Source organism: Ischnura elegans, chromosome 5 (genome assembly GCF_921293095.1).
Source record: "Ischnura elegans chromosome 5, ioIscEleg1.1, whole genome shotgun sequence".
In the NCBI taxonomy this organism is placed as follows: Eukaryota; Metazoa; Arthropoda; class Insecta; order Odonata; family Coenagrionidae; genus Ischnura; species Ischnura elegans.
The window spans coordinates 40,133,465-40,148,923 of NC_060250.1; the positions used below are offsets into that span (position 1 = coordinate 40,133,465).

The 15,459-nt window shown below is 37.8% G+C and overlaps 1 long non-coding RNA gene across 1 annotated transcript in view; it reads left to right on the top strand.

Moving 5' to 3' along the window:
* Window positions 1–5,233: 5,233 nt before the first annotated feature.
* Window positions 5,234–15,459, top strand: part of LOC124159901 — a 127,592-nt gene continuing 117,366 nt past the window's right edge. Inside the window, exon 1 of the long non-coding RNA XR_006865063.1 lies at window positions 5,234–5,312. This is a non-coding gene — a long non-coding RNA (uncharacterized LOC124159901). The remainder of the gene's footprint in view (window positions 5,313–15,459) is intronic.

The following is a 15,459-nucleotide window of genomic DNA, read 5'->3' on the forward strand; positions in this document are numbered from 1 at the left end:
ATGTGCAATTTAACTTATTTAGGATTATGTAGGCCAAAATGTTGTTTAGAAGGGCGATAACAATTAAATAGGCGAATGTGATGCGGGAAGCAAACTCTACAGGGGCACGCCTATCTTCTGCTCAGGAAATATCAAGGGAAAAATAGAATTTTTTCTACTGCTAACAACGTTAAAGCTATCAAATAGTTTTGCATAAGGTATATTTTGAGTCAAAAAGTCAACTTTTCTGGTATGTTTTACCCGATTTTATCTAATCTTCTAATGTTCTAATCCTTGTGTCGGCCTTCCAATGCCTCTTCGGAAAGCTGCCCTATAGGAAGAATGTCATACTTCACGATTCCCGCTCCATGTATAAAAACTTTGTGAATAGTTCCCTCTCTATTTGCCAAGACGACACTATGTAAATCTTAACTAGTCACTGTCGTTGTATCCATAACTGAGCAACTACTCTGTGGACGTCCTTCGGCAATTCGACAGGGAATACTGAAAGGAAACTGACTCGGCTAGAAATGAGCGAGCCAATCGCTTAGACGGCTTATTTTGGGAAAATTAAATTTCTAGATTGGAAAAATTTGCACGTGTTCAAAGTAAAAGAACAAATCTGGGGACACAAGTGGGCAGCCGCCTAGTGAAAAGGGCTAGGAAAGCGCGCGAACCGTTAGGTTTATTACCGTCCGCACGCGGCCTCCGCGCGAAGACCCAAGGGTAAAACTGTCAGATAAGGGTACATACCATATAGTCACCGCAAATAATAAGTAGTTGAGTGCAATGCAACATAAATGTAAACCAGTGGCAGAGACCATAATAATTTATAATTTTAATATTGAAGAAATACTAGCTAATAATTTCACTGTCAAAAACTTGAATCAAAAAGACATTAAAAAAATATCAGGTAATCAGTTCCATCGAAAACCGAACTATCATCATTCTTACATGGGTAGCAAAAAAAAATTGCGGACTACAACTAGGAATCATTTAAAAAATTTTGCTTAGCTTCGAACTGCTTCTCGCTACAATGGAAAGTAAAATCTTTTTCGATGGATGCGACGAACACTTATTGAAGTCACAACGAAACGGAGGCAGGTGCAAGGAGGCTTTGGTTCCCAGGAACAAGTAGGTAACTATATCCTCTTTTAAAGCGCTTCTGACGTTGAACAGATCAATCCAGTGTTATAGTGGATGTTCACTCGACACTCTCTCTAGGACAACTGATGGATGTGGTACGCAAAAACAACAGAAAAACCCTAACTAAGAATTCCATTTGTCGGAACAAGTGGCGGTAAGGGTCGGCAAAAAGAGACAAAAAAGTGTAAAAAGCATAACATGGGATAGCTACCGATGAATTAGGGGAAGTAGAAAAGAGTATTAACCCCTGATGACGATGACGGACTTAGTCATGGAAACGTTGGAAACTACAACCCGATACGACACCCGGTGGGAAACCCGAGAAATATTCCTGCATAGAAAAGAGTCATTACTGGTAAGGTTGTAAAACCAGCATTGTCGGGCCAGTAAGTACGGAGGGTCGCAAATCCTCAACCATTCGGCGTGGGCGCCTGTCGCTGCACGTGCATGACCTTCCTAAACCCCTCGACCGCAGCCTGCCCATGATTCTTTAGGGAAATCCGAAATTCTGAGAAAATCCTTTCAAATATATTTTAGCCATAACTCTGCCGAGGAACCTTCCAATGACCTAGTCGTAGAATTGCCAGTCACCAATATAACAAGAAATTGTTATTTGCGACAAGATGTTCGTTGAATTTAGCCATTTATAGTATAATGTGCAAAAACAATATGACAATTATTCATAAAATATGTACTCAAGTGACAAATGTCATTGGAATTTTAGTATTCCGTAGTCTTTATGCACGGATATCATATCCTTTCTTCGCTTAGTCCCGCCGCCGTTTCGTGGCCTCCACAGTGGACCGTGCGGCCGGGGTGGATTCACAGAAATATGGTTGTTAAAATTAGGATCGCAAGTTATCGCAAAAACTGCATTCTGGACATTATTCTATATGCTTTTGTCTATCTCACAGTGCAAATAACTCCGTGTATTCTGATGTATAAACAAACGATAATTGCCGTTAAAAATGAAATTCAATGAAAAATCAACACAGTTTTTGAAAAATTATAAAAATATGAATTAACAAGTAAAATCAAACAAACACTGTCCATATTCATTTTATGAAAACCAATTTTATGGATAAAAATACATTGAAACCAATATTCGTAACAACCACACTGTAATGAAGCTACAAATTTAGCTATTTTCAACGGAAAAAATTTGGTCGCTAAAATCACTCCGACATGCTCTACTTTAAACAGCTGTAAAAATTATATTAAGTTATTCCATGCTCTGTATGGTATCCTATATTATAGAGTACATGCTTAATAATGAATATCAACTGTTTTTTGTTGATTTGCGCTTACTTCATTTTTCGACTTTTGGCCAGCTTTTTTGGATTTTGGCCCACTGTGCGACGCCTCTGGGAAAGGATAGAGGCGGAAGGGAGGGGACGGGGAAAAACACCTCAACGCTACAGAGCGAAAATGGAGCACTAAATAGCGAAACCAAGCATACGCAATTAATTTTCTACCAATTCTAGTGGATTTTCCTATGAGGAAGAAAAATCCATCGATCGATTCGGTAGATAACTGTTCGTTTAATGTCACTGAGAGTGTACTAAACCGCAGTTGCGAATATAGAAAGCAAAAAGGATTTCTAGTGAGATAGAAAATGGGACATGCCTTGCCAAGTAACGAAAATGTACTTTATTTGTACTTTTGGGTCAAAATTATCTCGTGCGCTCTTTCAATTGACGTGTCAAGAAAATATTCGCAGTGAGGATTTATTTCACCCGTTGAAAAATGTCTTATCAGTCACAAGGAAGTACAGTTTTTGTTTAGTCAGCTGGTCATATGAATAATTATTGAAGTGGATATAATCTCTGAAATATCGTTTTTGTAATTAAATCTGTTATAATTAATGTATCTATGCTCTAGGAATTGTTCATACGCGTTCAGAAATACTTTTTTATTTTGAGTTACCAGTGTGCGCGTAAGTTTTTCCATGGTAGGTAACGTTGAGCATTTTAAAAATTTATTTAAAAAATACTGTTCCGTTTGAAGTTGGAAAAAATACAAGATATTCAATATAAGTGTATGACGAAGGTAATTTATGCCAATTTTTTTCTCCTCAAAATAGTATTTTTGCAATAAAAGATGAAGCATTAGTTCAATTTGTGTCAAATACCTCAATCTTTTATATGATTGTTCATTTCTTTTAATACGAATATTACTGGAACCGCCATTTTAACTTGTGTTTTATTGATCATTGGCACCAGATCAACCAATTGTGAGGTTAAAGAAAATTCTTAGAAATACCTATATTAAATCAAACATTTAAAATTAAGTAAGACACGTTCTCCGGCGTTACTTTGTGGAACTGTTCCATGTTAAAAATTATCTTTTTTTTTTTGAAGCTGCTATTTTTCATACTTGTGATGAAGCATATTAATTTTATTATGAGTCGTCCACTGAATTATTAACCGCGTGTGGAATTCAATGTGTAATTTAATTATGCTGGGAGCCGCTGGAGACTCGGAGGCTGCGCGCTATGCTTAGATTACTTGAACAATTGAGAACGGATATCTTTAAGAGCGACACAGAGAACATATTGTCAACGTCCCACTACATTTCCAGGTTGGACGGAAGCGATAAAGTAAGAGAGATGCTTTGCCGAACTGATAGATATGGGAATTCGTTTTTTCCCCGAACCATAAAAAACTTTAATAAATGCTAGTCGTAATTTCCTTAGAGTTATTTTCTTTTTATTTGTAAACGGCTGGTGTCATAACATCCCCGGCCACACACTTTTTAGGCGGCTTGCCTGGTATTATGTAGATGTTTGTAAAAGCCTCTTTTTTTGGTTTTGCAGTTTATTCTGCATAATGTCGAAGTACATTTTCCTACTTACGTGTCCCCTTCACCTTGTTCTCCCAAGTTTCACTGGAATGGGTGGGCTCGGGGGTTTTCATTAGAGGACTTGCGCGGTTGAGAACGCGGTTGTTTGCGTTCGCTTTCTCTCGGTGGACATGGCTTCTCCTCTCCATAAAGGACTGTTTCTCGGTCCGAGCATGGCCGTAAAATTTCCTCAGCTGAACAAGGTTTTGCCTGAGGCACGCTGCCCGCCTGTGTCCCGACCTCCGTGGTCTGCCGAAGATCCATGTAACCCATGTTCACCGCCGGCCATTTACGATGAACAGCCTAGTTGTAGGGTAGGTAAAGCATGCGTTTATTTGCGGCCTGTCCTCATCTGATGCAATTTGATGATTTAGGCGTTGAAATTTGGCTACCGAATTCGCTAAACACCGTTGTGGGAAAGATGAATCGTGTTTCTCCGCCAGTGAAAGGTCTGCTCTTAAATTATTCTGCGAGAAGGATAACAAATATGAATGAAACTCAACATTCCGCATAACTAACGATCTACATAACATGTAGAAATATCTTGGAAACTCTGTTTTATGCTGCCTTGAGCTCTGTTGAAGAGTAACCTTTATAATAAGTGAATATCTTCTTTTTTGTAAACAGATGAAAACTTTATTGAAACGAGTCTATTAGAAATGGAATCTTGCAAGTATAAATTGGAAAAGAAATAATAAATTTTTTATTTAAGCTTTTCTTTTCATTGGGCATGTTTATTCCACGCCAATGTTACAAATGGAGAATCACGGAATTTTTTTCGCGTGCATAGTTGTTTGTATTGTTATGTGAAAAAATAATGATTAAGAATTGAAAAATTGTTAATTGGTCTTACGTAAGTGTGTTGTTATTTCAATGATATCACTCAAGCTGTCTTGCTTTGACTCCTCTGCACCGCTTAACAGTTTGAGAGATATGAATCCAATTGGTTCGTTAGGCCGTACTGGGGTTAATTTCCTCCTTGCTGTTGAACAGCAACACCTGCGGTGCCTATGGCCACAATTTTGATTAGCGAGATGATAAAGGTATGATGTGGGGAAATATGAATTGTAAATTGCATACAGAACAAGCTGAATGCCTTTCCTGGCGAAGGATGATTAGGCCAGAGTACAGATACGTGCATCCTAATTTTTTCTCGTGAGATATCTACCAATAAACAGTGCGTAGTAAGGTGACATCTTGTCTGGGGATATCTCCATTGGTTTATTTCTTCCTTGTCATTCTATGGGTTCCTGATAGTACTTTTGCCATTTGATCCAGCCCGCGAGATTCTCATTCGTGACGCATGGAATAAGTATCCTGTCTCTGCTTCCAGCACGTTAAATATGGTGAGTACTTTGCCTTTGATTACTTATTTGATCCACAATTTATTATTTTTGAGGGCTGAATTTTTAAATTTAGTCCTTTTCATCCAGGAAATTTTTTTTGTATCAAATGTTGGACGAGACAAAAATGAATTATTTAAAAATTGAGCGATAAATATATGCTTCTCTAGAATGCTTTACTTAATAATAGTTAAAAAAGGTTGATATGAAGACAGTTGGGTTGGACAAAGAGAGAATTTTGTAGAGCATCCGTTATTTCTTACTTTTTCTGTTTGTGCTGCTCTTTCAGTTTACTAGTAATAATCATTTTCATCGTTGCTCATTCGCGATACTATGGAAAATAGCGTACGTTACCTTGATATATAAATTTTAAGCTTTGATTAGCCGTCGGGTGGACACGAAACATTCACTTCCACTAGTGGGTGCGCTGTGGCAATTTTCCCGCAAGTATAAATTGTGTTCCTGTTTTTAACTTGGGAGTAATAATGAGGTAATTGAAGGCTGATTAAAGGGTAAAGGTTGCATATATTATAGCTTGGATCATAATGCACGATTATAATCATCTTAGTTCAGGTCTGAGTCATGTTTATCTTCGCCTATAATTTACATTGCCTCTTGACGACAGTGCCTATTGTGAAAAATTTCAGTCCTACTTCGTGTACGGCGGTTAAATTCACATGAATTTACATCAGAAAAAAAATCCCCCTGGACCGGGCACCAAACGACGGACCTTTGGCTTTTTGAGCCTTTGGCGATTTTACCCTCTAACACTGTTTACAACATCCCTTCCTTGCTCATTACTTGTTCTATCCATACTTTGTCTCCTCACCCATTATGCACAGCACTTGTTCTTTCCTCCTCCTCTCCGTCCACTTCACCTTCTCTATTCTTCTCCACACCTTATCTCGGACACCTCAAGCCTTATCTTGTCCTCCTTTCTAAGTGCCCATATTGCCACACCGTAAAGCGCTACACTACAGACCACATTCTCAACTAGACTTTTCGCCACCGAGTAGACCACATCGCTATCTAGGTTCCAGATTTTCCACGACAAACCGTACTACATGTTAGGCCCATGCCGTCCATCCTATTTGGATATGCGAGGGATGAAGGACTTCGATGTTACCACAAACGTTTAAGAGCCTCAAACCTGTGCAAAAGTCTCACGTGTTAGTGATCTGGAATGAAGCTAATGGTCAAAGGCCCATGGTTCCATTCCCGGTTCTAGGGTTAATTTTTTCTCATGACCATTCATACGTAAAACGTTTACTAATGCATTGTTTTTTGCATTTATATCACGCAATCTTTGAGCTACTAATCTTTATGCTGTGAATGTCACTGTCAGCGCTATTTACGACCTCATCCATTGCGCCATGGACAGTAGGTATAAATTTTATTCTTCTTATTCTCTCTGACTCGCCACACTTTCGTCGATCTCGCACAACTACTGAGGCGTTCGGTGAATATTGTTCCCAATATCGGAAATAATGGTTCTTACATTGAAAGTTTAGTACTAGGAAAAACAGACATAAATTACAAGCACCACCTACCGCAGAGCTTAGAAAGTAAAATATTCGGCTATTATCAGCGGACTCGCCCGCATGGGTATCCGTAATATTGGGCGTTATTGGCTTAATTTTATCAATGTTTGACCAGTTTACAGCATTAAGACAGTATTTCCTAGATGCAACTCGGGACAATTTGTGGCGTTTGTCACTTATTTTCGATTTTACTATTATTTTCATTGGCACGAAGTTGAGCGATGAGGTGATATACTTCTTCTTATAATTATCAATATTCGTGTATCATCATCATAATGGACATCGCCAGTCTCCTTGCGCCGCAGGTGGGAGTACTATGTCGCAGTATGGTTTGTTACTCCATGTTTATCTACCAAGGGAGCTAGCTGCTTTCTTATTGTCTCATAATGAAAAGCTCGATCGATATATATGGTCTAATTGGCTTATGTTATGTCGGAGTGGAATACACGTTTGAGAGAGAACCGAAACAGAGACCGTTGTTGACCGTGGAAATCCAACTCTGTACAAACCAAAAGGCTCTTGTGCACAGAGTACCGTATGCGAAGCGCAATAAACTACTTGATTAGTTTGATTGTATCAACGAGAGATCATCTAGATGCACGAAGGTCGGATTCCCTCTTGGATCACCTTGATTGGTCGTCATGGACATATTTTATTTTAGAGGGTCAGTGTGATACGTGCACGAGGCACAGTTGGAAGGGAAACGTACCATCCGCATTCTTAATTGCTTCCTTTTATCTTTATCTTTGTCAGTGGCGCAGCGAGGGGGGTTTTGGGGGATAAACCCCCCCCCCCCAGAGCTCAAAGAAATTTCTAAGTCAAATCCATTTTACTAAATTACATTAATATTGCTGATAGAGTAGTATAAGCTGTCCCTCAGAAAGCCGTAAATTTCACCATTTTGAACCATTCACTCTAAAAATTTTTCTGGGGAGAGCCCCCGATTACCCTGGCGGGTATGCCATACCCCTAGACACCCCAGTATTGGTTGCGCCTGAAACCCCTCCTTGACTTAATTCCTAGCTGCGCCCCTGATCTTTGTCGCCGTTTTTTTTAATTATTCCTTGATGAGCCACAAGGTTTCTTAGTGCACCAGTTTATAAAAAGGTTTCCACAGTAGATAGTGTCAGTTACCTATCTGTGAATTTTATCCCAATAGAACAAAATCATCACAAATATGTTACTAGAGCTGAACCAATTATCTTCATGTATCAACAAACTTTCAGAAGTCATTTGCTGTTGCCGCATTTTTAACATGGAACACCCACTCAAAGACAAAAATTCCCGCAAAAATAAAAAAAATTACTTATTCCTAACTAGCCCAATCTAATTGACCTTTCAGCGTTGTATATTTTTGTACATTTTATATTTTGCTGTATGCGATTGCGATTTGCGATCAATAAATCTATTTGCGGAATCAGAAAATGCACTAATGAATGGAAATTCTGAAATATTTTTATTAGTTAAATCTGATATATACATATGTATATTGTGCATGCATATTTTGTCATACGGAAAACGAACCGCATTTTATGGAGAATTTGTGGGTTCTATTGTTGATGAATTCATTAGTTAGTCGACTCTTAAATGCACCTGCAAATACTTGTGGCCGACAAGCTGTGAGGTGGCACCTTGCTTATACAAGGGAAATAAATATACACCTAAGGATTTCTGGTATGGGAAAGCGATAGTTCAGGCATTTCTGCATTACACAATCATTTTGTGGGTAGCATAGATATAAGGATGTTTATAGTTGGCATAGTCAAACTGCGGACAATTACCCTCATAATTAGGTTGTGTCTGCATTCGATCTTGAGGATCACAATTCTTTCATCGATATTCAAAACACAAGTGATATGATAAATGGAATTATTTTCGGTAATTATCTCCAGGCTCAGTGGGTGAGGAACCGGATCCTACGGTTCTTTGAAGAGTAATCAATTATAGAATAAATGAAAAAATATATTTCATGATCCTTTTACGACTGGAATTATTACCAATGAATCTAAAATGCTTTTCTGTAAGATGTTCTTTAACTATGCTGCCATAAATTTATATCAATGGGCTGTACAAAAATTAAAGGTTTAAATTCACCGAAACTAAGACAGTTTACTTTTATTTCCCAAAATTAAGTCTATTCTGATCAAAGTTCTATTAAATAGTAAACTGTTTACAAACATTTTATACATCTGTGGTGTTGAAAATGTTGAGCTGTTATATTTTTTTCATGCGAATATATCTCTACTTTCTGTATATTTTATTCCATTTTCGTATTTTAGACCTAGGGATTTCCTTTGGAACATTTTCTTTGACTGACCTTTTCTTGTTTTATCGTCGAAAACTTAATGCTTCGGAACAAATTCGATTTTCGCTTTGACCGTTCACTTTACCGCCTTTGGATATTACCTATTTCTGGCTTCCATAGTGGTGGGGAAAGCTGTGCACCATCCGTGTATAAGCTGAATAATTTCATCGGATATCGCAGTGGAGCATGAAATATCCGTCGTATGCGCATACATTCCTTAAGCGACTACTGTCGTATCTTTGAGGGCACAGTAGAACGACAAGTACGACTCTGAACATTTTATGTGCACCCTCAATCACCACTCACCACGCAAGTCCTGGGCCGCTTTCCAAACCCATAAAACTCCTCGAGGAAGTCTTTTTATTGCCAGCTATTGAATTATAAACGGCGCTTTCCCTTGTAAAAAAACGGTCGATTTCCTCCCTGAACGGATCAAGTATTTCTAAAGGGTAGGGATACTGATTTTTGTCCTTATCTCCACTATAACATGCCGGGGCTGATATTTAGAGTTTAGTATTTCCGTTCAAGACAGCATGAATCGTTTGCTTTACATAGCGCAATAAACTGGTTTTGTTACAAGTTCTATTCCCAGAGAAAATGCATATGAGAGAGCGCAGGCAAAGTCTCGTCACACAAGTGCGCTACATTTAGTTAATTTTATGGTTAGAGGAGTACTTTCAACTATTAAATTAAGCATGAGTTTCATTAATTTCAATACTAAATTAGTGCTGAGAATACGAAAACATTCGAAAGATTCCTCACAATTTTTTTAAAAACTCAATTACAAGAATTCATGGGGAAAATATTTAAAAATCACACTTTAATGCTAAAAATCATATTCAAATCCTAGAGCAGCAAATAACTGGTGATTTGACTGCTGATATCTTGCCCTACTTTAGCTTTAATAAAGACCCACGTGAACTCCTTGTCACAGGCTTCAGGCAGTGATGACATTACGGCGCTTATAATGTACCCTCGGGTTTCTTCATCCATGCACGCATAAATAGATACACAGCATAGACTTTTCATATCTATTTCACATAAACAGTTACAATGTGAAATGTATGTAAAATCCTTTAGTATTTACATCCTAACACATGACGCGACAGCAAGATTTTCATAAGACTTCGCTCTATTCTTTATAACTTCAGTATTGCTCTCGCGATCTATCCATTTAATCTTCATCTTTATTTTGTAACACTTCTTCTCGAATGCTGTCAATATGCTGCCTTCTCTGCTGCTTTTATTGATTATGTCTCACTGACATACAAAAGCATCCAATGTTTTTTCCTAAGAAATTACTTACTTTCACGCTTATATTCCCAGCTTTCAAGAGACCTCCATTTTTTTGTTCCCCCACTTCGGTTGGAATATTTTTTCAATGTTTCCTTCTTGGTTCGCCATTATGCTTATTTCCATTAGGGGCCCCATCTCCACATTCTTTGCCACTGAAGTAACTTGGAACAAAGATTCCTTGCGGAACTTGATGGTGAGAAAGATGCACTTGGGGAGAAGTTTAGTTGAGTCTTTGCCTGAAGCATGCCGCGTCTGAGCTGCGGTGAGTTGCTGAAGATGACAGGGTTGAGCTAAAGTTCGCTCTGTGCAAGATATCACCGCGATAATGCATTGCGTTAACCATGTCAAGGGTAAGTGCAGTTGATTCGTTTCCAAGTACAACATTCTCATTTTCATAGCTAGGATTTTACCTTTGCATGTGAACAGATTATCAGATTAACGCCTGATATTTCTGCCAGTTACAGACCAACTTCTGAAATAGTGTTGAACTAGTTTCTGCGATTGTGAGTAGTTGAGGAGGAGGAGGAGTAGCTGACAGCTAGCAATTTATATCTTAACGAAGTTTAGTTTATTTAATCGTCTTACTAATAGGCGTGTTTATAAGATACGACCGTAAAATTTTCAAATTTACTCAAGTATGGTGAAAAAATGCAGGATATTTTTGCTTTGCTTCTTTATAATGCGTATTAGCAGATTATTCAACGTTAGAAAGAAAAAAAAAACTCTTTTGAGAGAAGGCGTGACCACCCTTTTTAACATTTACAGCCAGCACCAACAATACGTATATCATCAGAGCTAAAGGAAACAAAAATTTGTTTTCAATTATCCAGGTAGGTCTAAATGTTACTGCAATTGGACTTAGTATGGTCCAGAGTATGGTGTAAGTATTGGTACTAGTATTTATTAAGTGAGGATAAATGGTGTAGGTAATTCTTTACTTCTACCAAGTATGCGATAAAATATCTCCAAACTGTATACACTTAAAAGTTTCTCGCAGAAAGTAATACTTATTAGATTGGAGGTTGATGCGATGGAGGTATGTGACGAGGATTGTTATTTTTTGTGGTGTCACGGCGAAAAAATTCACTCATTATCTCAGGTCTTTAACCACCTCAAAACTTGGGAGTAAAACAGAGCAGAGTCCCCATAAGCCTCGCGAATCATTTAGCTTGTCTCCTTAAGAGATTTTTTTAGTACAGCACAAAACTTAAAATTTGCTCAATTATCGATTCCATTTTATCGTAATACGGTCGGCGCGCAGAGGTTTACATTAACTGACGTCCTGCCGCTTCCAAAGCTTGGAGAGCTCTGAGTACTGGTATAAAAGTAAAGCTTAGCGTTGACCCCAATTACCTCAAGTAGTTTCATACCACTTCGACCAATAGGAAATTCAATTCCATTACTTTCGAAACGCACCCTGTAAGATAGATTATTGAAGGTTTTAACATTAAGAACTGTTGACTTGAAGCATTCAACTGTCATGCGAAACACAAACTATTATTTCAGAAAACACATAGATACACACTCAGTACCAATCATGCGAGGAAACTCTTTGCAACAACGAAGAGCATACTGTTTAATGAACCGCAGGGATGGGGGATGAGGCGGTGATTGATGAGGACAAAAAAGCCCAAAATGAAATTCCTTTGATGAAGAAAACGAAGTTTCCATTTGGGGGCACGCAAAGATGGCCATACTTATTAACCGTGGCTTTTTTCAAACTGGTTAGTAATTGAAAGCTTGAGGGCGAGCGGCGGCTTTGGGCGTAATGCATGTAAAGATATATCTCAGAATACAAAAAAGGGGCATGCACTGGATTGATTGGGGTGGAATGACTCATATCTTAGGTACCATGAAGTAAATCTGTTTTTTTAATCATGGCAGCCACTGAAGCAGATAAGCTCCTTAGTCAAAAATTTAACTAGTGGAAATCCATCGTAACGAATACATTGTCTCTCTATCTACGAGTTCTGGACGTGGAACGCCTGCCAGAGCGTAGAATATCTTTGATCGATATGTCTTCGCGTTTGAATGGCTAATATCATTTGCACACTTACATTCTTTTCAGGTGTGTTGTCTTTATGAGCTATAGATAGGCCATATCAATCTCGTCCGACACATTTTTACCGAGCAAAAAACAACATTTAGTCGCTGCACGCTGTTCTCGAATATCAGCCTTCTCCAAAATTAAAGTTGTCGATAAACTCTTCAAAAGAAAACCGTCTCATGACCTTGCTACAACCGTTTAAAGCCTCGCCGTTTCGCATACTGAATCAGAAAGGATGAATGCCTACCTATCTAATGGCAGAAGCCCGAACTACGAGAGCGATGTGCGCAGCGATTTCCGTCAGGTTATTTTTGGGTCCTCACTCGTATGCTATCAACTAAGTTGCCTATTTATTTTTTCAAGTAGAATTTTTCAGCTGTAAAATAGCCACTCAATTTCCCCTATTGTATGATAATTCTCTGTTGGACGTGATGTGAAAATGACGACCATGCCTTTAGTTTATTACGAGTAGAGAATAGGAGGAGGTCATGAATGCAGGCGAGTTAACTGCCGAGAGCATGAACCATAAACGAAATACGACATGTAGGTCACTAGATAAGGCCCCATCCGCTATATGGCGAATTACTGTACCGCATATAATCACTCGGGTATTGGGGATGAATAACCACTGTAAAGTTCTTTTTCATCAACCTCATTATTACGAACCTCATAAGCCGTTCAACGCTGTTACAGGAACCACCATTATCCTATCCCATAATCTATAGATTCTCGCGTATCGGCCCCTCTTAAAGCGTTTTTATTAGGGTCTTCAGAAAATCATTCCCAAAGGTATAAACTTCTATCGGCGCAAAAAAGTTAGAACGCTGAACTTTGAGCATTTGTATCGAATTCTGCCTAAGCTCTATAGGATCGTGTCATACATCGCTTTACTCATTGCTTATTTGGCCACAATAATAAATCATCAGCAATTGTTTAAACGTAAAAATTTAGCTTCCACGGTCGAAAGATTGAAGAAGATAACGCGAAAAATTATGAGAACGGCGAAACGGTCGTATCCTTCATCTTGCTACGGGCAAAAAATTTGATTGCCGCATTTCATTGTAATTTTATAGAGAGAACGACATTTTTGCATTAGAAATAAATTTATATATATAAATAATATTTCATTCATTTTTTGATATTTAAATTGCCGAAAGGTAGATTTTCATTTCCGAGATGTAGAAAAGAAAATGAATATTAAAGTTATGTATGCTACATGTAAAAACTACGTCTAAACTTTTCATCTAAAGAAATTTTTATATCGTGCCTCTTACTTAAAATAATCCAAAAAGACGAAAATCGCCCCGCAGCAAAGCACTCTACCAAAACGACGGTTTTCGTAATTTTGGTTTATTTTAAGTGTATTCTAAAGATTGGTAAGACGAACGCTGTCTTATATATTTGTGTGTAGGCATGTTCAAGAGATTGTTTTAGAAAAGAAAAAGTCTTTCATTTTGGAGGAGTTAGGAATATTCAAAATATACGAAAAGAAATAAAAAAATTGTCGATATTAATTTGCTACAGTTTTGCGATAAAAAATGTAGTTAATTTGATGTTGTAAAGAATTTTTCGGGCTACAATCTCAACTCTAAATCGTATATCATTGCTCTTACAATTGGTTTGACTCAGTTGTTTTCCCACATACTCTACCAGCTAAACAACCTGTAACGTTTTTCATAAATTTTATATTTGCTTTAGAAATTTCCATACTCTCGAAAATCTTCGATCGCATTGATTGATTATTCCCTTGACATCATTCATGCGTACTCTATTTCACTTGTAAGAGGGATATAAGTTACCAGGATGAAGTTTTCAACGAGTAGGAACGTAAAATTCGTCATTCCCAAATTGAAAAAAGTACTCATTTCAACGTGCGTGGACTGAAAGAGAAAGAAAACAATTATAAATTATCATTCTCACTTGAAGTGCAGCTGTTAACGGTACTGAGATGTAACGCTAAGAAGGACGAGAAAAGTATTTATGCCTTGAATGAAAGGGTGTAGCCCATATTGTGAATTGAAAAGATGCTATATGATAGGTGGATGTACCTGCGATTCGGAATGAGACGCGAATTCTATATGCTATTTATTATAATGAAATACAATCTAATATTTAAACAGTTCTAGAGATCTGTAAGGAGTAAGTCCAGGTTATGCGACAAAAGCCTTGACTAATCTTGGTTGAAATCCTCTTCAGCTTGTTACGTAAGCTGTTTATGCTGCAGTCTTGTCTTTGGCTGTTTACAACGGCAGTTAGCATGTGCTATATCTTCGACCTCTGGCAATAATGCTTAATATCTATGGTCTCGTTTACGACCGGTGAGTATTACACCAAGCATTGTACGTGGAATTGCTGCCTGCCTCAAAATTTGATATGCCCGCCAAAGTATGTCGTAATTGCTGCGAAAAAGCAGGATGTCCTGTTAATGAGGTTGATTGATTGGAAGCCGATTAAACTTTTTCCAAAGAGTAGTATTGATTCTACTTATTGAACCGTAACTATTGATAAGTAGTTAATAGAGTAGATGGATTTGCAAAATTTGGTATTATTTTGGACTCCGGCATTTATTATTTTACTGTTAATGAAGCAAACGTTTCGCCCAGCTGGAGGCTAACATGAAGTAAGTGACAAAATCTGCTGTAAAACCATATTCAACAGCTGCTCTCTAAACAGTGCTTTACAATCGCAGAGCTAAAAATATTAATGATCCGATGAAACGCAAATCGATTTGTCAGTATCCTTTTAATGAAAAATCGAGTTGCAATAAAAATTAGTACAAATTACAAATTTATAGTTTCTATAGTATATATTAACAAAATATTAGGGAAAGTAAAACTAATGTAGGCATGCTACATGCCCATTGAAACCTGCCATGTCATGCAGTTTATTAGAAATTCGGCTTTTTAAAAATCAAAATCGCAATGGCGGGATTTATTTCGTTGAAATGAGTCAAATTTCAAA